Source organism: Entelurus aequoreus, linkage group LG21 (assembly GCF_033978785.1).
Source record: "Entelurus aequoreus isolate RoL-2023_Sb linkage group LG21, RoL_Eaeq_v1.1, whole genome shotgun sequence".
NCBI classification, from domain to species: domain Eukaryota; kingdom Metazoa; phylum Chordata; class Actinopteri; order Syngnathiformes; family Syngnathidae; genus Entelurus; species Entelurus aequoreus.
This window is the reverse complement of record NC_084751.1, coordinates 15,300,870-15,322,674: the sequence shown is the minus strand read 5'-3', so window position 1 is coordinate 15,322,674 and position 21,805 is coordinate 15,300,870. Positions and strand designations below refer to the sequence as shown.

General features: G+C 38.4%; 1 protein-coding gene across 2 annotated transcripts in view; it reads left to right on the top strand.

Annotated features, from left to right (window-relative positions):
- gpsm1b (G protein signaling modulator 1b) overlaps nt 1–21,805 on the top strand; it is an 88,961-nt gene that overhangs the window by 3,651 nt on the left and 63,505 nt on the right. Inside the window, exon 2 of one of the 2 annotated variants that reach the window (XM_062031041.1) lies at nt 5,869–5,980. The exons of the other annotated variant lie outside the window; for it this stretch is intronic. The gene's annotated coding sequence lies outside the window, so the exon portion shown is untranslated. The remainder of the gene's footprint in view (nt 1–5,868; nt 5,981–21,805) is intronic. 2 annotated transcript variants of the gene reach the window in all.

Here is a 21,805-nt window from a genome sequence, read left to right as displayed (position 1 = left end):
TACGTTAACATACCAGGCACGTTCTCAGTTGGTTATTTATGCGTCATATAACGTACACTTATTCAGCCTGTTGTTCACTATTCTTTATTTATTTTAAATTGCCTTTCAAATGTCTATTCTTGGTGTTGGGTTTTATCAAATAATTTTCCCCCAAAAATGCGACTTATACTCCAGTGCGACTTATATATGTTTTTTTCCTTCTTTATTATGCATTTTCGGCAGGTGCGACTTATACTCCGGTGCGACTTATACTCCGAAAATTACGGTGTACAATATATGACTATGTACAATATAACAGTATATGTGACAGCAGCAGCATAAAATAGAGAGTAGATCCAGCAGAAAATAGACATTAAAAACAAAGAGAAGTAGCTGACATGTCAGGTGTCATGTAATAGGCAGATATAATCTATTATTGCTTCTTTTGTTGATATCGGAGTCCGTTCTGCAAAAAGTTCATCCCTAGAAGCACACAGTTTATGGACAGGGACCCACAGTTAAGATATACATCATACAATAGAATACATTTCAAAATCTACCCACCAAATACCCATTTACCATTTCATTTATAAATAAAAAAAAGGAATCTTTAAATCCACCAAATCAGTCTGAATATCCTATCATTCAAATTTGATTAAAAGGTTGCATCTTGAAAATCTGCGATAATCTCATCATACATACCGAGGTCAAGACCAAAATTATGCGACTAATGTGAATTCCTCAACCATAAGGGGTCTGTTAAAAGTACTGAGCATAACGTCGCAATAAATTTAACTTAAAACGCTTTTTTAAAAATGTTTAAAGAATTTGATTCTTTTGTAGTAAGTAGCAAGCAAATGCTCCTAATTTAGCTGCTGACGTATGCAGTAACATATTGTGTCATTTATTCATTCTATTATTTTGTCAAAATTATTAAGGACAAGTGGTAGAAAATGAATTATTAATCTACTTGTTCATTTACTGTTAATCTCTGCTTACCTTCTCTTTTAACATGTTCTATCTACACTTCTGCTAAAATGTAATAATCACTTATTCTTCTGTTGTTTGATACTTTACATTAGTTTTGGATGATACCACAAATGTGGGTATCAATCCGATACCAAGTCGTCGCAGGATCATACATTGATCATATTCAAAGTCCTCATGTGTCCAGGGACACATTCCTGAGTTTATAAACATAATATAATTTTTTTTAAATGAAAGAAGATGTTGTGATGTCAAACCATATTGACATAATCATAGTAGTATCGACTAAATACGCTACTATACTTGGTATCATTACAGTGGATGTTAGGTATAGATCCACCAATAGCGTTTGTTTACATTTTGACGCCGGGCGGGGGTGGCGGACCGGTACTTTTCAGAGGCGGTATAGTACCGAATATAATTCATTAGTATCGCGGTACTATACTAATACCGGTATACCTTACAACTGTACCACACACACAAGTGACTGATGCCCCCATGCATGCATGCACACTTCATACAATACATGTGTACATATATATATGCTGCAGCTGCACGTGTCTGTTTTTCAAGGCCTCACAATAGTGTGCATTCATGCATGCATCAGGACATTGTTATCATGATGATGCAGTCCTACCTCCCTGTTGTTTGCTTAAAGATAGACCCCCACCCTGCTTTAATGTGCATCTCAACAAATGGGTTCACAGGGCTTGATAACAGGCTTGTAGTGCATTGCTTTCAAATTAAATCTTTTATTCAAATAAAGAAACTATATTTGATCACTTCAATCACTATTGCAGAAACAAGTCCTTGCGTTGATGTCAGTGAGTGTAAAATAAAAAAACATATCTAAAATACATTATTTGTTGATAAGCACCGCTATAGACATGCAGTCAATTGTGCTGGGTGAAATGATACTACTGAAGCATCGACCGATATATGTGACCGTACATGACTGATACAGCTGGTGTATCATTCGACTGTGAAGCGCCAAATTCTATTCATCAGGAAATGCTTTTTTGGTTAAATGTTCTTTATTTTCCTCATTGATCAGAGTTGCACTTTTCATATTCCATTCTGGCGCAGCTATTTCTTTAAAAAAACAACTAACAATTATATTTGCTAACTGTTCATTTTATTTGAAGGTGAATTGTAGTGTAGGTTTAATCTAGTAGATTGCAAATTACCATTATGAAACGCCGACACAGTATCAGTGCAGTGTCAATACAGCTAGCGAGTGTGCCATGCCACTCATCACTAGCTGTCACATACTTTCTGAGGCAATAGAATGATAAAGTGTGTCTAAACTAAAGGGATAGTCAAACTAAATTGTTGTCGGGCCATATTTCCAGAAAACTAAAGACCAAGGGGTGGGACTTCTCCCTTCACTGTCTTATTTTGTATAATCAGGAGAACCAGTGTCCTCTACAGTAGACATTCGATGTTACTCTATTTATTTTGTCAGAGTTACAGGAGCACTCTGCTCTGCTGTTTTAAGGACCTTTCTTCAAAAAAGCTAGTCAAAGGTCATCTTTATGACAGAACTCTAGTGTTTTTTAAATCACCAAAAATGATTCCCGGGCGCGGCCACTGCTGCTGCTCACTGCTCCCCTCACCTCCCAGGGGGTGATCAAGGGTGATGGGTCAAATACAGAGAATCATTTTGCCACACCTAGTGTGTGTGTGACAATCATTGGTACTTTAAATTTTGAACTTTAAGAATCTACTGCAACAATGTGAGTCTCTCAAGGTTTTTCTGAACTGAACTCGTGAGCCACCAGTTGAATAGCCCAAATGATGAAAAGAGAATACCTAAAATGGAACATTACGAGCAGGGTTTCCCCCCCAGCTTTTTTGTGGCGGTGGGTGTGTGGTGAGGGGCGTGGCCAATATGATGGCATCAAACAATTTGAATGATCAGAAATGATGCATATATGTTTTCTTTAAAAAGGCTAAAAATAGGTTTTTCATACATTTAAAAACAAATCTGTGTGATTAGATTTATCGTATAATTTTTCTTATCGTTTTTGCTCTATTTTTTAATTGTTGCTGCTTATTGTTGAGAATTGTTAAAGTTTCTAAAGACTTCTCAAATCATTTCAGTGACATTTTTTAAAAACGACGAGCAACAAACCTAGCATATTTTTCTGGATTTATTGGAGACCGATAGCGGCAACAGGTCTTTCAAGTAGGGGAAGCTCATTTTCAGCTACTTCAACACAAATACAGTATCCAATAACATATATAGTATTTAAAGATGCTAGATTTTAATCATTTAAAGCAGTGGTCCCCAACCTTTTTTGCACCACGGGCCGGTTTAATGTAGGCATTATTTTCAGGGAACGGCTTTCCACTTGTGCCAGATAAATACAGCAAAAATAAGTGCATGAAAAATACCACTCACTGTAACGCTGAATTAGTGGGAGCCCTGAGCCGGTTTCTTTGCAATGAGATGCCCTGCAGGTTACCATCAACCCTGACTGCAGATGGAAATCAGCCTTTGGCTACAATCTGTTACATTTATATTTTATATGTTCATTAATGTGCTTTGTATCATGTCACAAAGTTATTTGTGACATGATTTTTGACATGGTTTTACTACTTACGTATAAAATACCACACGGTCTAGCCCCATCCTATCTTGCTGATTGTATTGTACCATATGTCCCGGCAAGAAATCTGCGTTCAAAGAACTCCGGCTTATTAGTGATTCCCAGAGCCCAAAAAAAGTCTGCGGGCTATAGAGCAGTTTGTATTCGGGCTCCAGTACTCTGGAATGCCCTCCCGGTAACAGTTAGAAATGCTACCTCAGTAGAAGCATTTAAGTCCCATCTTAAAACTCATTTGTATACTCTAGCCTTTAAATAGACCCCCCTTTTAGACCAATCTCTGCGCTGCTGACCTGTCTCCGCTCAAGATGATCCCCTGCTGGCCCCACTATGGACTGGACTCTCACTATTATGTTAGATCCACTATGGACTGGACTCTCACTATTATGTTAGATCCACTATGGACTGGACTCTCACACTATTAACTAGATCCACTCGACGTCCATTGCACCAGTCGCCCAGGGGGGGTCCCCACATCTTCGGTCCCCTCCAAGGTTTATCATTGTTATCCCATTGGGTTGAGTTGTTTCTTGCCCTGATGTGGGATCTGAGCCGAGCATGTCGTTGTGGCTTGTGCAGCCCTTTGAGACACTTGTGATTTAGGGCTTGTGGAATCTCTCTTCCAGTGGGTCCTCTTGACCACCAAGCATCTCCAGCCGAGCCCGTTTCATGGTTTAAAATACAGTTTTATTTTTCCAACAATGTTCTCAGGTTTCTTTTCAGCAGTAGTCTGTTGGTCTCTCGCTCTTGCTCGCGCTTGTGCTCCAGCTCGCGCTCGTGCTCCAGCTCCAACAACCTCTCTCCTCCCGGTTTGCTGCTTATACAGAGTGACAGGTGTTAGATAACAAGGCCCAGGTGGGCCATCTACGCACATGTCGCTGACTTCGAGGCCGGTCCTGGCACACCCCGCTTCGCTGCAGGCCCGCAGGCCACACCCCCCTCCACAGGGCTCACTTTTTTCTCCTTGATTGAACGCCGCTGTTCTCTTAATATTTACACATGGCATATTTTGTAGATCACTGTCCGTAGGCATATCTTGGATATATTAAAGTACGTCCACATTGCAGCCATGCGGCTTCCGCTCTGTGTATCTTGCCCTGTTATTACAACATCCTGTTTCGGCAGTGCTGTTTCGGTGATCAGTCTTTTTTTTTTCCGGTGACCGATTTTTTAGTTGCTTCACTTGTCAATCTTGCACAAATCGTAGACTATATATATATATATATATATATATATATATATATATATATATATATATATATATATATATATATATATATATATATATATATATATATATATATATATATATATATATATATATATATATATATATATATATATATATAATTCATTCACTGTATTACTTAAATTTGATAAGGTATGGCAGCTTTTATTTTGCCGTGGCGGGGCGCCACCATTATTACATGTAGGGGAAACCCTCACTGGTATAACTAAATAAACTGAAGTAATGACTACTGACTGCATCTAAAATAAACAGGCTACATTTAAAAAATATGTAATTGCTAAAAAAGGTGAGGACTTAAAAGGGGGCTGTGGAAGTTGCCTCCTAGCAGCTCCACTGTAGACACGGCACATGAGCCAAGCGTGCAGTTTTCACAAAGTTTTTAATGTGCATAGATTCGAGTCAAACTCTTTCTCCAGCAGAATGTGACTTTTCAGTCATGTCCATATCCTCTCTCCCCTCCTGCTCCCGGCCGCTTACTGTTACAGTCAACAGATGATTAGATTAACATGTACCACTGTGAAATCTAATCACCTGCCAGCTGTGTCTCACCGTCAGCACTGCCACGCCCCTGTCTGATGGTGCCCTGTCCTCAGCACCATGGACAGAGGCGGTGACCTTTGCTCCTGCAGGCAGCGCTGGCCACATCTCCCTCCACAGGTGCATGAGGAACGCCTCAGTTATGTAAATCACAAGTTTGGACCCCACTGTTCTATGTTTGCTAGCAATGTTTAAAATTTCAATGCAAGCATCTGACAATGTGTTGACCAAGGTCCAAGTTCCTCAAAACAGAAGTAACACTCTAGCATATTTAAGAATTTGCTGCAAAATGTTTGACTCCCAAGTGTTGAACTGACCCTGGGGGCTGGTATGGTGTCATTCCCTGGCCCCCGGGCCACCAGTTAAATAGCCCTGGTCTAAACTTTTGCACCGCTTTGTGCTTTAAATAATACGCTGCGTTAAGTCTGCTAACTTGAGTACAGTCTTTACAATAAGTGTGTTTTTTGCTTTTTCTTTGACTTTTCTTTGTGTGTGATGCCACCATAGAAGAACACCTGCAGGGATTTTACACTTCCCTGTCCTCGCCTCTCAGTCCAGTATGGATCAGCGCAAAGTCAGCTGTGTTCAGTGCTAATGTGAAGACACACATCATCCCAGGGTAAGTAGTTTTACTTTTATGCACCGTATTTTTCAGACTATAAGTCGCTCTGGAGTATAAATTGCACCGGCCGAAAATGCATAATAAAGAAAGAACAAAACATATATAAGTCGCACTGGAGTATAAGTCGCATTTTTTGGGGAAATTTATTTGATAAAACCCAAAACCAAGAATAGACATTTGAAAGGCAATTTAAAATAAATAAAGAATAGTGAACAACAGGCTGAATAAGTGTACGTTATATGACGCATAAATAACCAAATGAGAACGTGCCTGGTATGTTAACGTAACATATTATGGTAAGAGTCATTCAAATAACTATAACATATAGAACATGCTATACGTTTACTAAACAATCTGTCACTCCTATTTGCTAAATCCCATGAAATCTTCTACGTCTAGTCTCTTACGTGAATGAGCTAAATAATATTATTTGATATTTTACGGTATTGTATTAATATTTTCACACATAAGTCGCTCCTGAGTATAGGTCGCACCCCCGGCCAAACTATGAAAAAAACTGTGACTTATAGTCCGAAATATACGGTAGATGTTGGCCTTTTTTTACACTTGTATTGTCGTGAAGCATGTGTAAAATGGAACATAGGTGAGTCCTTTTATTTAAATTTGTTGTCTTGTATCCTATGGTGGTTAGCTGCTTTTTACACTTGCATGACAGTTCATGTGTGCAACAGGCCTCCTTTCAATTCTAAAGTTGAATCATACAGTGGTTAGCTTCTTTTTAGTCTGGCTTGACCGTGACGAATCTGTGTGGGGATCTTCTCTCTTCGCAGTTTGACCCTGGAACAGATCATTTCAATTCCCCTTACTTACAAATGGAAAAAAATATGTTTCAAATAATGAACGAATTGCCCTTATTGAGGTTTCGCTGTGTATCGTTTCAGTTCAAATGTCATGTTTTTGAAAGGTAAAGCTTGTATATAATGTATGAATATTTCAAGAACGTAAACAATCGTTTCTTAAGCTTTGCCGCACAAGGCCAGTTCAATTGTGCACATGCGCCGCACAGATGACCGTTTTTTTTGGCTGTGTGCCATGCAGTTATCTCCATTGACAATGTGCCAATTATAACCGCACTAGCGTTAGCATATACATACAGCTTTGATTCAATTTTACTCAGCCTGCAGCAGCCAATTAGAGCTATCGCCTTCATTAAGTCCACTCGGTGGCCAAATAAGCCTCACCAAATAAAAGCAAATCCTCTACTTTCCATCGTCCCTCCTATTAAAAAGGCACACAACACAAGTTTGTTTTCAAATGATTTTTGTTGTGTTTTTGTGGGCGTCTAATCTCTGGTCAATAAGTCAGTTTACATCTCTGTGCAGATTAACGCTTTGTAAATCTGCAAAGGAAGGCACACAGTAACTAGGAGGCTAAAGGCTGCCACAGTGTCAAAGGAGCTTAGAACACAACACAACAACAGCACCGTACAACAAGCATGAATATTATGCAAAAAACAACAACAAAAGGACAGATTCTTCTATCCTCAAGCATCATTGCACTAAATTGGTCAAAATGTCACACACCTGATGTCCTACTTGAGAAAGCAGCTGCAATCCATGTTCAATGGTCCTCCATTCAGATTCTTTTATTTTCTATTTTCACGCTTTTGAGAGCCACTTGGTTTTTGACCTTTTTTTTCTCGTAAGGATGGCTTCAAAAAGAACTGAAAAAAACGTTGCAATTGAAGAAGTTTTAACACAAATCATCAACTCTGTAGGTTCCTAATAGAAAATGATCTCCAGTGAGGGATTAACATGAGCAAAGGCTTACCTTTTTTGTCATCTTGTATGCATAAACAAAAACACTGGCAGATTTCTTTTCTTGCACAGTCTATGAAACATCCTGATAATAATGTTCAGTTTTGATTGACACTGTCAGAATTGAATATTTTCATTATTGTGGTTGCTGTTTGCGATGGTGGCATCTTAACAGGAGCAAAACAATAGAATATGTAAATATAAAATTATTAAAAAATCCAACAATATATTGCAACTTTTAAAAAATAAAGTTTACGGTGTGTATAATAAGTGAACAAATGTAAGTTTTTGATCAATATTTGTATAAAAAAATGTTATTTTGTGGTTTCTTCAATGCATCTTAATAGAAGCTAGTGAATTGAATATAACATTCTAAAATAATAACAGAAAATTAATACAGTTTAATAAAATTTTTTTACAAAGTGTGTACAATAAGTGAAACATTTTCTTATTTAGTCAATATTTGTAAAAAATAAAAATAAGTTGTTATTCGCACTGGTGTACAACGTCAATGCAATTTAATGGAAGGTAAATAATTAAAATGAATATACCAAATAATAAATAAAAAAAATCTACAACTTGTGTTCAATAAGTGAAAAAGGTTGTTTGCAGTAGTGTACAACTGCACTGCATCTTAATTGGAGCTAAATAATTAAATGTAAAATTATTAAATAATAATGAATAAAAATCAACTTAATTTAATAAAATAAAAAAAACATGTACAGCGTGTAAAAAAGGTGAAAAATACTTAAGTCAATATTTGTACAAAAAAAAAGCTATGTTGTTGTTTGCAGTGGTCTTAATCTACTTAATAGAAGCTAAAAAAAAGTAAAAATACTAAATAATACAAAAAAATTATACAAATAGTACACTGTGTAATAAAGGTAAAACATATTTTTCTCATTTAGTCAATATTTGTAAAATAATAAATAAAGTTGTAATTTGCACTGATGTACAACTTCAAAGCATCTTAATGAAAGCTAAATAATAATAATAATAATAATAATAATAATATGAAAATACAATATAATAAAATCAAAATTAGTACAACTTAATAAAAACCTTTTTTTTTTAAGTGGGTGCAATAGATGAAAAGTTTGTTTGCAGTGGTGTACAACTGCACTGCATCTTAATGGGAGCTAAGAAATGGTGTGCGTTTTTAGTCAATATTTGTAGAAAAAAGTTACGTTGTCGTTTACAGCTGTACAACTGCACTGAAACTTAATGGAAGCTAAAAAATGTAATATACGAATACCGAAATAATGCATAAAACATTTATACAAATTAAAAAAAATAGTACAGTGTGTACATTTGGTGAGAAATATACTTAAATCAATATTTGTAAACAAAAGTTATGTTGTAGTTTGCATCGGTTTACAATTGCACTGCATCTTAATGGAAGTTAAATAACACAATACAAAAATATAAAATAAATAAAAATGATATATACCACAGATGTGTGTAAAATGCAGTACACATTTGTCAATATTTGTAAAAAAAAACAACCCAGTATATATTAATGACAATATTTGGAAAAACAATAATAAATAAAAATGAGTACATACTAAAAAAATGTTTTAGGATAGTACAGCTGTGTGTAAAAGGTAAAAACATACTTATTTTGTATGGTTTCAGTTTGCAGAGGTGTGCAAATGCACTGCATAATAATTGGAGCTAAAACATATACGTATGTAAAACTTCATTAGAAATAAATATAGGTTTAAAACAATATAATAGAATATGTACAAAAAAATGCTTTCTTTGTTGATTTTTTTATAATGATAACAGTGTACTGCATGTTTTTACATCCATGCATATGTGCAGATGACTGCTCTGTCTCTCTGTGTGTGTGTGTGTGTGTGTGTGTGTGTGTGTGTGTGTGTTACAAAACTGCTTAAGCACAGCTGAGCAGAGAGGCGACAAGCGAGTGTTGCAGGCGGGTGTGCCGCGGCGCACCCATGCCACCCTCCTGACACCAGGCCGCCATTGTGCTCCTGTCATGATCAATCATGTCCCCCCCAAAGACGAGCCTTGTCCGGGAGGGAGGGGACCAATCACACGCCTCATTAGCCTGGCTTGGTTACTCCCAAGCAAAGTAGTCCCAGGACACCTCGGCCTGTTGCACATCGAGCAGACAAGCAAGTGTGCGAGGCTGTATAGGGGAACTCTGGGCTGTAAACCACACAATAGCATCCACATGGCTGAAAAAGACGGCGTTTATTCCAACGCCAATCTGATATGTTCTTTTCGTATTTCTTTCTTCAGGGCTGAACAAAAACCAGAGAAGGCAAAAGCCGTCCTGATCTACTGTAGATAAAGTTGTCCTCCCTATGCTCATTGTTTGGAAAAAGGCTCCATCTGGCGAGGTTTCACTGACCGGCCAGGCCGTGGCTCGCTCCCCCAGCAGCTGGCTAAACTGCCCAACTGCTTTCCCGCTTGGACCTCGCAGCAACCGACACTTTTTGCCGGCCCTCCAACACACACACACAGACACAGATACAAACACACACACAATGTTAACTGCCGCCTGGCCCTGCCCGGCCCGGTCATTTGGCGTGAGCTGCGGTGTCGGCCTCTCTGGCCCTTTTGTTTTTCCATCCCTGGAGGAGAGCGTACAGTGGTATAGATTTAAGTAGGTCAGAAGTACAGTATGTGCAATAGTCCCAGACCATCTCTGGCTTTGTTGTCTTAATGACCTTTTTTCCCCCCAACAGTAGTTTTGACTAGGGCTGCAACTAACAACTACTTTGATAATCGATTAATCTGTCGATTATTACTTCGATTAATCGATTAATAATCGGATAAAAGAGACAAACTACATTTCTATCCTTTCCAGTATTTTATTGGAAAAAAACAGCATACTGGCACCATACTTATTTTGATTATTGTTTTTCAGCTGTTTGTAAATGTTGCAGTTTATAAATAAAGGTTTAGAATTTTTTTTAAAGAAGTAGCCTCTGCGCATGCGCAAAGCATAGATCCAACGAATCGATGACTAAATTAATCGGCAACTATTTTTATAATCGATTTTAATCGATTTAATCGATTAGTTGTTGCAGCCCTAGTTTTGACAAACCTTAGTCGTGGATGTCCAAACTTTTTACATTAAATACCTCATACAGAAAAATAAATACCGTATTTTCGGACTATAAGTCGCAGTTTCATAGTTTGGCCGGGGGTGCGACTTATACTCAGGAGCGACTTATGTGTGAAATTATTAACACATTACCGTAAAATATCAAATAATATTATTTAGCTCATTCACGTAAGAGACTGGACGTATAAGATTTCATCGGATTTAGCGATTAGGAGTGACAGATTGTTTGGTAAACGTATAGCATGTTCTATATGTTATAGTTATTTGAATGACTCTTACCATAATATGTTACGTTAACATACCAGGCACGTTCTCAGTTGGTTATTTATGTGTCATACTTATTCAGCCTGTTGTTCACTATTCTTTATTTATTTTAAATTGCCTTTCAAATGTCTATTCTTGGTGTTGGGTTTTATCAAATAAATTTCCCCAAAAAATGCGACTTATACTCCAGTGCGACTTATATATGTTTTTTTCCTTCTTTATTATGCATTTACGGCCGGTGCGACTTATACTCCAGAGCGACTTATACTCCGGAGCGACTTATACTCCAAAAAATACGGTGAACAATAAAACCAATTCAATGGAGGTCAATATATGCTAAGCTATCTGAACTAAACATCAACATCCTAGCTTTTTGTTATACATAGGTGAGATGATGATCTAACATTATAGCTCACTGATGATAATGAATTAATTCTATGTATATTGTGGGCACGATATGTCTATCGTGCCATTTCTATTTTTATCGTTTCAAGCGATAGGCTGTATTTTATCCATAGGGCTTGTGCCATCAGATGATTCATAGTAACAACAACAATAATTGCACATTCAGTAAGTGTATTTGGTGTCAAACGGGAGAGAAAACTATATTTTCTTACAAAGAAAAGGATGCGTCGACATGTAGGCTCGCAGTTCTCTTTCGATTTTGCGACATGACGCCGCTTTACGTGCCCTCTTTGTGTGCAGCGTCTCCCGCGGTTGCGGGTTACCTGGGTTACACACGTGAGGGGATCATTGTTTGATTGATTGATTGAAACTTTTACTAGTAGATTGCACAGTACAGTACATATTCCGTACAATTGACCACTAAATGATAACACCCGAATACGTTTTTCAACTTGTTTAAGTTGGGGTCCACGTTAATCAATTCATGGTACAAATATATACTATCATCATAATACAGTCATCACACAAGTTAATCATCAGAGTATATACATTGAATTATTTACATTATTTACAATCCGGGGGGTGGGATGTGGAGGGGGTTGGGGCGGGGGGTTAGGTTTGGTTGATATCAGCACTTCAGTCATCAACAATTATATCATCTGAGAAATGGACGTTTTAAGTAAACATGGAGACAGTATGGGTAGGCTATGCGCTGGCGGAAAAAGGAATTGAACCCCCACAATCAGCAGAGACGGAGTCCCAGGATGAACTCCTACCCAAACAAGGGGGTTGCTCGTCAGTCTGGCTTTATTTATCGCTGCCTACAACTACTTATTTCCCAGAGGATCGCACCGGAGCCGCGATAGCCCAAGGTATGTGTGGCAGCTAATGTTAATATTGCTGTGTTTATCCATGTTTCTTATGTCGTTTTTCTAACATACCTCTGAATAGAGTGTAAGGGTGTACCTTTGCATGCAGTAACCCGTTTATTATTAAACTGTCCTGTCAGGCTTCGTTTAGTGTTAGTGTTCATGTGGCTGTGTGTGGCAGTGAACCCTGAAACATGTTTTGTTGCTATTGTTGTTTGCTATACCAAATGTATTTGTTTAATTTCACCTGCAAATAATGTGAGAAAAAAGGGAAGTGGTCATGTATGTTGTTAAATTTTTCATAGAACTGAAAGCGTACCATAGCTATATCGTGGTATATCGTTATCGTGATATAAAATAATCCATATCGTGACATACATTTTTTTCCATATCGCCCAGGACTAGTTACTAACCGTCTGGAATTTTATCGCAAATTATCATTATACCGTTTATCGTTACACCCCTAGTCCATTAACAAGTAAAAAGTCAAGAGAGGTCACGGCATGTTCTTGCCGTTGATGTTGGTCAATTTTTTAGGGCATTACGGCAATTTTACGAGGGCGGTCGCGGCAATTGCTGCGGTTGCCGTGGTAAAATTCGAGCCCTGTAGCAGTATTGACTAGATACGCTACTGTACTTGGTATCATTACAGTGGATGTTAGGTGTAATCCACCCATGGCATTTGTTTACATTTAGGAGCGCTATCTTTTGTTAGTTGTGACGCTGGTGAGCTATTGTATCCTCCTAAGTTGTGTAGTGAAGCATGTTTAGCTATTTATCATCCTGCAGAGATGATACTTGTAAGAAACGTACTTTATTTGTCACCATTGGGGCCAGGATTAGTGATTTAGAAGTAGCTAAAACACTGCAGATTGCGGATGGACGTTAGCCGCTAGCTAGCTAGCCATGTTTTAAAACACTGCTTGCTGAGCGGCGTTTCAGTGTTACAGCTTCACCTTTATCTTTAGTTTTTGAGCCAAAATGCGTCCACTCTCCCCTTTCGGTCTACACACTGTGTCTGCTTGTAAGTACTCCGTGATTGTGCGCTGCCTAACATGCTCCTCTGCTCGTTAAACCAACAATGTCACGACGTGACGACGGCGCGCCGTCATGCCCTTCAAAAAAAAATTGGGGAACCGGTACTTTTCAAACAGAGTTTAGTACCGTTTTTGATTTATTAGTACCGCGATACTATACTACTACCGGTATACCGTACAACCCTACAAAGTACCTACTTGGAGTATCGAACGCGAGGGCCCAGTGAGAATCACAGCTGTACATGGAAGCACAGAGCCTGGCTAAGAAATCCGCCTCAGTCCGCGGTAGGGTCGGTAATTGATAAGATTTTTCTTATTCCGATTCCACTTTCGATTTTGCTTAATGGCTCGGTTTTTTATTCGATTCTCTTATTGATTTTATTCAATTCTCTTATTGATTCTCATTTAGATAAAAAGATAGCAAACAAGTTGATTAGCATCAACTTTGTTTTGTTTAGAAAACATTTTGTATATAAACACAACAGTGGGGTCTTAAGAGACCAACAGGCTTGATGGAGTGCCAGAAAAAAATATTTTGGTATGAAAATAACTATAATATGATAATAAAATGAATATTCTACTTTAGTTATAAACATAATACAACATAAATTGTTCTGTGGCAAATGACAATTGCACAAAAATGTTAAGTAACATGTTTACCATTTTTCAATAAAGTATTACTTTTTTGACGATGACAGAAGTCATCATCGTGGACCCACTAGCTGCGGAAGCTCACTCTACAATCAGCCAAACACACTCAATAACTCCATGGTGATATTTTGGTGAGTTTGTAAAACTGAAACAATACAAAAAGAATGCTAATGTAAGTTAACAATACCAACACAGACACTCATAAACGTGTTAGCATATTAGCTAATGCTAACAACGCTGGCTTCATTACATTGCGATAGTACGTACAAATATGCATGAAAACACTCCTAAGGACATCACACATGGGACGGTTTAGTATGTTAAAATTGTTTTAGTTATATTGTAAAACTTACAAACGTTGCCTGGAGTGATAAATGACGAATCCATACGAGTAGAAATGCTACGAGCGGCGAGAAGACAAATCGGCAATTGTACTACTTATGCAGATATCAAATACACATCAGCAGGTAGCAGAAGGTAAGAAAAGTTGGTTTTGCATAATATTGTCAAACAAAACGCCAGATAATGTCTGCTAATGGGTGCCATTTTGCGGTCCTTATACACACACACCATAGTAATACTTGTATCTCTGACTAAGGTAGCCGTAATGGGCCGACAATCCATCAAGCGGTGCGGCATCAAAGTCATACTAAAACATTTTGACAGATTTTTGAGTGCCGTGTGTAATGTTCTTTATTTTCAATGGAACATTTAAAGTTTTGGTGTTGTTTAATCGCGTCATATTGCCGCCTACACGTATCTCTTATGTGTGACTACCATCTACTGGTCACACTTCTCATTACACCATGTACCAAATAAAATTGCTTCGAGGTCGGTAAGCACAACTAGAATCATGATGTACATTAGGCGCACCGGGTTATAAGGCGCACTGTCGATTTTTAAGAAAATTAAAGGATTTTAAGTGCGCCTTATAGTCCGAGAAATACGGTAGTCTTACTTAAGCATGAACACCTACACATGCCATGTGTCATATCATTTTTGCCATCGCTCCTAACGCCAGTTACTGTATTAATGATAAACGCCACAGTAAATAATCTTTAGAGAGCCTGTGGTTTGCTCATGCGCTCACATTTACATGTCATTTAGTTAACGGGGTTGCTCCTCCCGCCAGTTATTATTTATAATTGCCACCTAGTACAGGATTGCTTATTATTTTTATTGGATAGTAGTCTGTTTATTTCAATTGTTAGTTTTTTTTTCTTTATTACCTCTTGTGTAATTTATTTTTACCCCATATTTGTTCCCACTACCGCACCTTAAGTTGGAGTCCTTAATCTCGTTATATGCAAATATAATGACAATAATGTCCATTCTATTCTATTCTATTCTAGATTCAAAATAGACCACAAGGACAAAGTCCATGGTAATTCGCAAACAAGACGTGTCATATCTTTAAACAATTGCTCTGCCAGACAGTTATCCATGAGAACCACCACCTGGGTCTAATGCAGAGAATAATTTCGCCACACCTAGTGTGTGTGTGACAATCATTGGTACTTAAAACTTATGTGATAGAAATCAACCGAAAGACCCAAAATAAGCCACTGAGGCTAAGCCTACGGTATGATCGCTCATAGCACAATATACATGATGCACATGTCAAATATAAATAATACAATCGCTACTTCCGTCAGTTTTCACTTTAAAAGCCACTTTTCACACTAGAAATGAACTGAACAACTTGAAATAAGTCAGGAATGCGATGTTGTATAATGAAAGGTCAATTTCTGGAACCTACACAGACGTTATCACTATCAAGTCAACAGCTGCTACTTTAGTTGGAGAGTCGCGTCCATTCTATGTGCATGAGGGTCCACTCCAGGCTAAAAAGGCTGCCACCTATATCGCTTTCGACTTCTTTGAATATTGATATGCTAATGATGAACAACACAGAGGACAAAGCAACGCCGCTTCCACTGGAAGCAGGCACAAAGGCCCTTCAGTGGGGCCTTGACACTTTTACGACCCAACATGTGTCCTCCGTTTAACGCTCGCACAATGAAGGCCAACAACTGTCCCGTCTATTTAACGCCGGCGCTCCCGTCTGGGGACTCCGGCTGGTTATGTTGTGTTTGGCTTTGTCGGCGGGTGGGAGGATACATCAACTTTTTAGAGCAATGATGAGCCACCCCAAGAGGCTGAGCAGAATGCCACAGAGGTCAAAGTTCAAAGCTTTCAGGCAGCACTGAGGCTTGGCCTCGCTTGTCATTACAGATGTTGGCCTGCTGTGAGGTCCATGTAGTGTTTCAGGAGGTCTTCACAAGATTTGAAGTTAAGCATATTTAGGAACTGGGATGCATTATTCATAAGTTTAGATTCTGATTGATTTTTAGCCAATTCGTTGGCTCAGAATCAAAGTATTTTTTTTTTGCAATGCCATTCTGAAGAGAATTTGGTAATATTTTACAAAACAAATAAACTGCAGTTAATAGAAAATACAAACATTGCATACTACAATATTTGTGGACATTTGTCATTCTTAGGAGAATTTAGTAGCATTTTACACAAAATGCCACTTTTTGCAATTTCTCTATTATGATACTTTAGTAAGATTTTGTAAATAAAATAAAGTAACATACCAGGGTAGAAGAAAAGTAAAATGTAGAAAAGAGTACTTGTTTTGGGGAAATCTGCAAAACAGGCTTCTTACCCACTTTTTTGGTCTTACTTAAGACAATTTAGTAGGATTTTGCACAGAAAAACAGTCAGCGGTTAGAAGAAAGAGCACACATTTTACCACACACATTTGTGTGGCTCAAAATAAACTTTATTTTATTTAGATTTTTTGCAATTTACTTCTAATCATAATTCAGTACGATTTTATACAAAAAGTAACAAACCACATATGTACATATTTTTGGTCTTTGACAGAAAGACAATTTAGTTTATTTGTTAGTAGAAAGAGCACTAATTTATGGTTCATGTGGCTCAAAGTAAATATTGTTTAAGAAAATGTTTTAAATTAATATAGTAAAATGAGGCCTTAGATTGGAGTCACATTCTGAGGAGTGTGTACTAGCATTTGTACAAATTGTAACGCAGTGTAATTAGTTGGAGCATTAAAAAAACTTTTTTCACCTTAAACATCATGAAAGCCTTCCAGACATTAAATAACACCCTCCAGTCACCTTTACACTCTTTTAATCCAATATAGTAATACTGTCTGTGTCTGAGCGAATCAGTGGCCATGATACTGAACAACGCGATCTGATTTTTGTCTCATCTAGTGCAGTATTTATATCTGTATGCTTGAAAATGCTTAATGAAGGGAAAATATGTTGTAAAATATACTTTAAAAAAGAAATCCCCAAAAGAGACGCAATGTGTGTGTGACAAATTATTATAATATTTTCTTGTTGCACTTAACTAACAATTGTAAGACATATATACTGTATATTAGATATAGATTGTAGTAGGGCTACTACAGTGCATCCAGAAACTATTTACAGCGCTTCACTTTTTCCACATTTTGTTAAGTTGCAGTCTTATTCCAAAATGGAATAAATTCATTTTTGGCCTCAAAATTCTACAGATTATACGCCATAATATAAAAACGTTTTTGTTTTTTTCAAGCTTTTTGCAAATGTATTAAAAATAAAGTAAAGTTTCTATAACCTTCTCCAGATTTGTGCAATCCTGTATCGGAGGTCTACAAACAATTCCTTCAACTTCATTTTTGGTTTGTGCTCTGCCATGCACTGTCAATTGCGGGACCTTATTAATAAATACATAGGTGTGTGCCTTTCTTAACCATGTCCAATCTACTGAATTGATCACCGGTGGATTCCAATTAAGCTGTAGGAACATCTTAAGGATGCTCAGTTGAAACAGGATGCCTCTGAGCTCAATTTTGAGCTTCATGGCAAAGGCTGTGAATACTTATGTACATGTGTTTGTTAGTTTTTATTTTTAATAAATTTGCAAAAAGCTCTAAAAACGTTTTTACGTTGTCATTAGGGGGTATTGTATGTAGACTTTTGAGGACAAAAATGAATGATTCCTTTGTGGAATTAGGCTGTAACATGACATAATGTGGTAAAAGTGAAGAACTGTGAATACTTTACTGTACCTCTAAATAATTGCACTGTATCTGTAAAAAAATATTTCAACAAGCCTTTTTATTTCGTTTTTATTTCAATTCACGTTAAAGGGACAAGCGGTAGAAAAATGGATGGATGGTTAGGAAACCCTTACCACTAACCCAGGGCTGTACAGTGCAAGCATTTTAGTCGCATTTGCCACTAAAAATGGTTTGTGCAAGTATTGAAAAAAAAAAGTTAGCACATGTGCAAATACACATTTTTACCTTTTTAATTAGCATTTTGCTCCGAAAATAAATGTATCCAAATTTTATCAAACTCGAGTAAAAATTTTGCCCATCTGTATAGCATGTTTGAAATAAACTTAAACCATAACCAAATGGACAAGTGATTGACACGGAAGTGCCAGTGATCACTCTGTGCGCGCTGAAAGCTATGTGTGTCCCTCCATCCTGCGCAATGCGCAGAGATGAGCGGGGCTGGGGCCCCGAGCTCACACACTCAGTCTTCCAACACGGATGAAACAAGGTCTTGGCTTGAGTAACTGGTCAGTAGAAGACAACAAGTGACAAACTTGCCATCCAATCAATACCCCATTAGTTAGTTAACAAGAAAATGCAGTAATGCAGTGTTTTTCAACCACTGAGCCGCGGCACACTAGTGTACCGTGAGGTATTGTTTGGTGTGCAGTGGGAGATTATGTAATTTCACCTAATTGGGTTAAAAATATTTTTTGCAAACCGGTAATTATAATCCGCAAATGTGCTGTTGTTGAGTGTCTGTGCTGTCTAAAGCATACTTGCCAACCTTGAGACCTCCGAATTCGGGAGATGGGGGGGCCGGGGTTTGGTGGTAGCGGTAGGTATATATTGTAGCGTCCCGGAAGAGTTAGTGCTGCAAGGGATTCTGCGTATTTGTTCTGTTGTGTTTATGTTGTGTTACGGTGCAGATGTTCTCCCGAAATGTGTTTGTCATTCTTGTTTGGTGTGGGTTCACAATGTGGCGCATATTTGTAACAGTGTTAAAGTTGTTTATACGGTTCACTCTCAGTGTGACCTGTGTGGCTGTTGACCATATATGCTTGCATTCACTTATGTGTGTGTAGAAGCCGCATATATTATGTGACTGGGCCGGCACGCTGGTTGTATGGAGGAAAAGCTGACGTGACGATAGGTTGTAGAGGACGCTAAAGGCAGTGCCTTTAAGGTACGCCCCCAATAATGTTGTCCGGATGGAAATCGGGAGAAATTCGGGAGAATGGTTGCCCCAGGAGATTTTCGGGAGGGGCACTGAAATTCGGGAGTCTCCCGGGAAAATCGGGAGGGTTGGCAAGTAAGGTATAGAGCTCAGCAGAGTAACCGTGTAATACTCTTCCATATCAGTAGGTGGCTAATTGCTTTGTAGATGTCGGGAACGACGACGATGGTTTGCAGGTAAAAAGGTATCTAACGCTTAAACCAAAAATAAACAAAAGGCGAGTGCCGCTAAGAAAAGGCATGGAAACTTAGGGATGGCTATGCAAAACGAAGCTAAAACTGAACTGGCTGCAAAGTAAACAAAACAGAATGCTGGACGACAGCAAAGACTGGCGCAGACGGCGTCCACAAAGTACATCCGTACATGACATGACAATCAACACCAAAATAGGAGCGCAAGACAAGAACTAAAACACTACACACAGGAAAACAGCAAAAAACTCAAAATAAGTCCCGGCGTGATGTGACAGGTCGTGACAGTACACCTACTTTGAGACAAGAGCTATAGTGATGCATGCTTGGTTATGGTTTGAATTCATATCCAACAAATGCGGGAACAACTTTTTACTGTCAATATCGGCTGCTGAGTTTCATTTTTTTAATGTTTTCTGCTGGTGGTGTGCCTCGGGATTTTTTCAATGAAAAAAAATGTGCCTTGGCTCAGAAAAGGTTGAAAAACACTGCAGTAATGAAACATGTATTTATTAAGCAAAGGTAACAAAACCACTGACAAATTCAAAAGAGCTGCCGTCAAAGCCCACAAACTGCTGCTGCCTGCCTGCTAAGCTAACGAAAACAGCTCAAACTAAAAGGCCTGTGAGACTCAGACTTAGTGCGGACTGGCTGACACCCCAAAAAAATGATGTGCTACTATTTTTTTTCAGTGCTACTAATGAAAAAGCTAAGTGTACAATTCTGCACTGACCCATTAATGTATTTACATTCAGAAAAGATGACAATATATTGTGTTTCTGGTGCAGAATAGAATCGTTCCATTTCCTGCTATGCTATACTATAATGCTATTGCACTAAAATGGCGATCAGCGTTCTTCATAAAATGACTTTGGCTTGGTTTTCTCGGCACTTGAACGCTAACAGAGCTAGCGTTGGTCACGTGCTTTACAAGTCCGAATAAATCATCAGAAATCTCATGCTTATCATGACTTTAATGACACTCACTGCAGAAAAGTATCTAATGCGTGATTTATTAGCTAAATGATCATATTTGGTGTCGGTTAATATCTGGACCAGTGGGCTTTAAAAGCGAGCGTCTATCATTGCATCACCATTACACGTCATTATTACTCAACCTGTTAGGGCGGAGTGACGACAGCGCATTCATATTTGCACATTTAAATGTATATCCATCACTTGTTGACTACGTTTTGACTCGACAGATCTTAGGTCCCCCCTCGTCCCCTCACACACATACCCCCCCACCTCCTTTCTTTACCACTCAGGGGAGGATGGGTGTAAACATTATGGCTAAAGAGGTGGCCTGGCACACGCCTGTCCTCGTAATCCTACAGTCTCAGACTCATGACCCACTTTCTTGGAGGAGCCGCGTGGACCAGCGGCCTCTAACCCAGGAACAGCCTCCAGACGCAGGGTGGAGGAAGACCCCCCACCACCCACACACACACACACACACACACACACACACACACACACACACACACACACACACACACACACACACACACACACACACACACACACACACACACACCGTTCACGAGACCAAGACAAAGCGAAAGACAGACTCTCGTAAAGACTCCTTAAAGCCACATAAGAGGTCAGGCCTCCAGCTGATGCTTTTGTCATTTTAGAGGAAACAATTTTGACGCTTTGGCAGAGCTTCTCTCTTCAGTTCACTTGTTGTTGTAGTTTGTTTTTTTGGAGACGTTGTGCAGATATCGATTATGCCCGACGTTTTCTACAAAACCCAAAACCAGTGAAGTTGGCACGTTGAGTAATTCGTAAATAAAAACAGAATACAATGATTTGCAAATCCTTTTCAACTTATATTCAATTGAATAGACTGCAAAGACAACATATTTAATGTTCGAACTGAGAAACTTGCTTTTTTTGTGTGCAAATAATCATTAACTTAAAATTTCATGGCAGCAACACATTGCAAAAAAGTTGGAACAGGGGCATTTTTACCACAGTGTTACATGGCCTTTCCTTTTAACAACACTCAGTAAACGTTTGGGAACTGAGAAGACCAATTTTTGAAGCTTTTTAGGTGGAATTCTTTCCCATTCTTGCTTGATGTACAGCTTGAGTTGTTCAACAGTCCGGGGTCTCCTTTGTGGTATTTTAGGCTTCATAATGCGCCACACATTTTCAATGCGAGACAGGTCTGGACTACAGGCAGGCCTGGCTAGAACCCGCAGTCTTT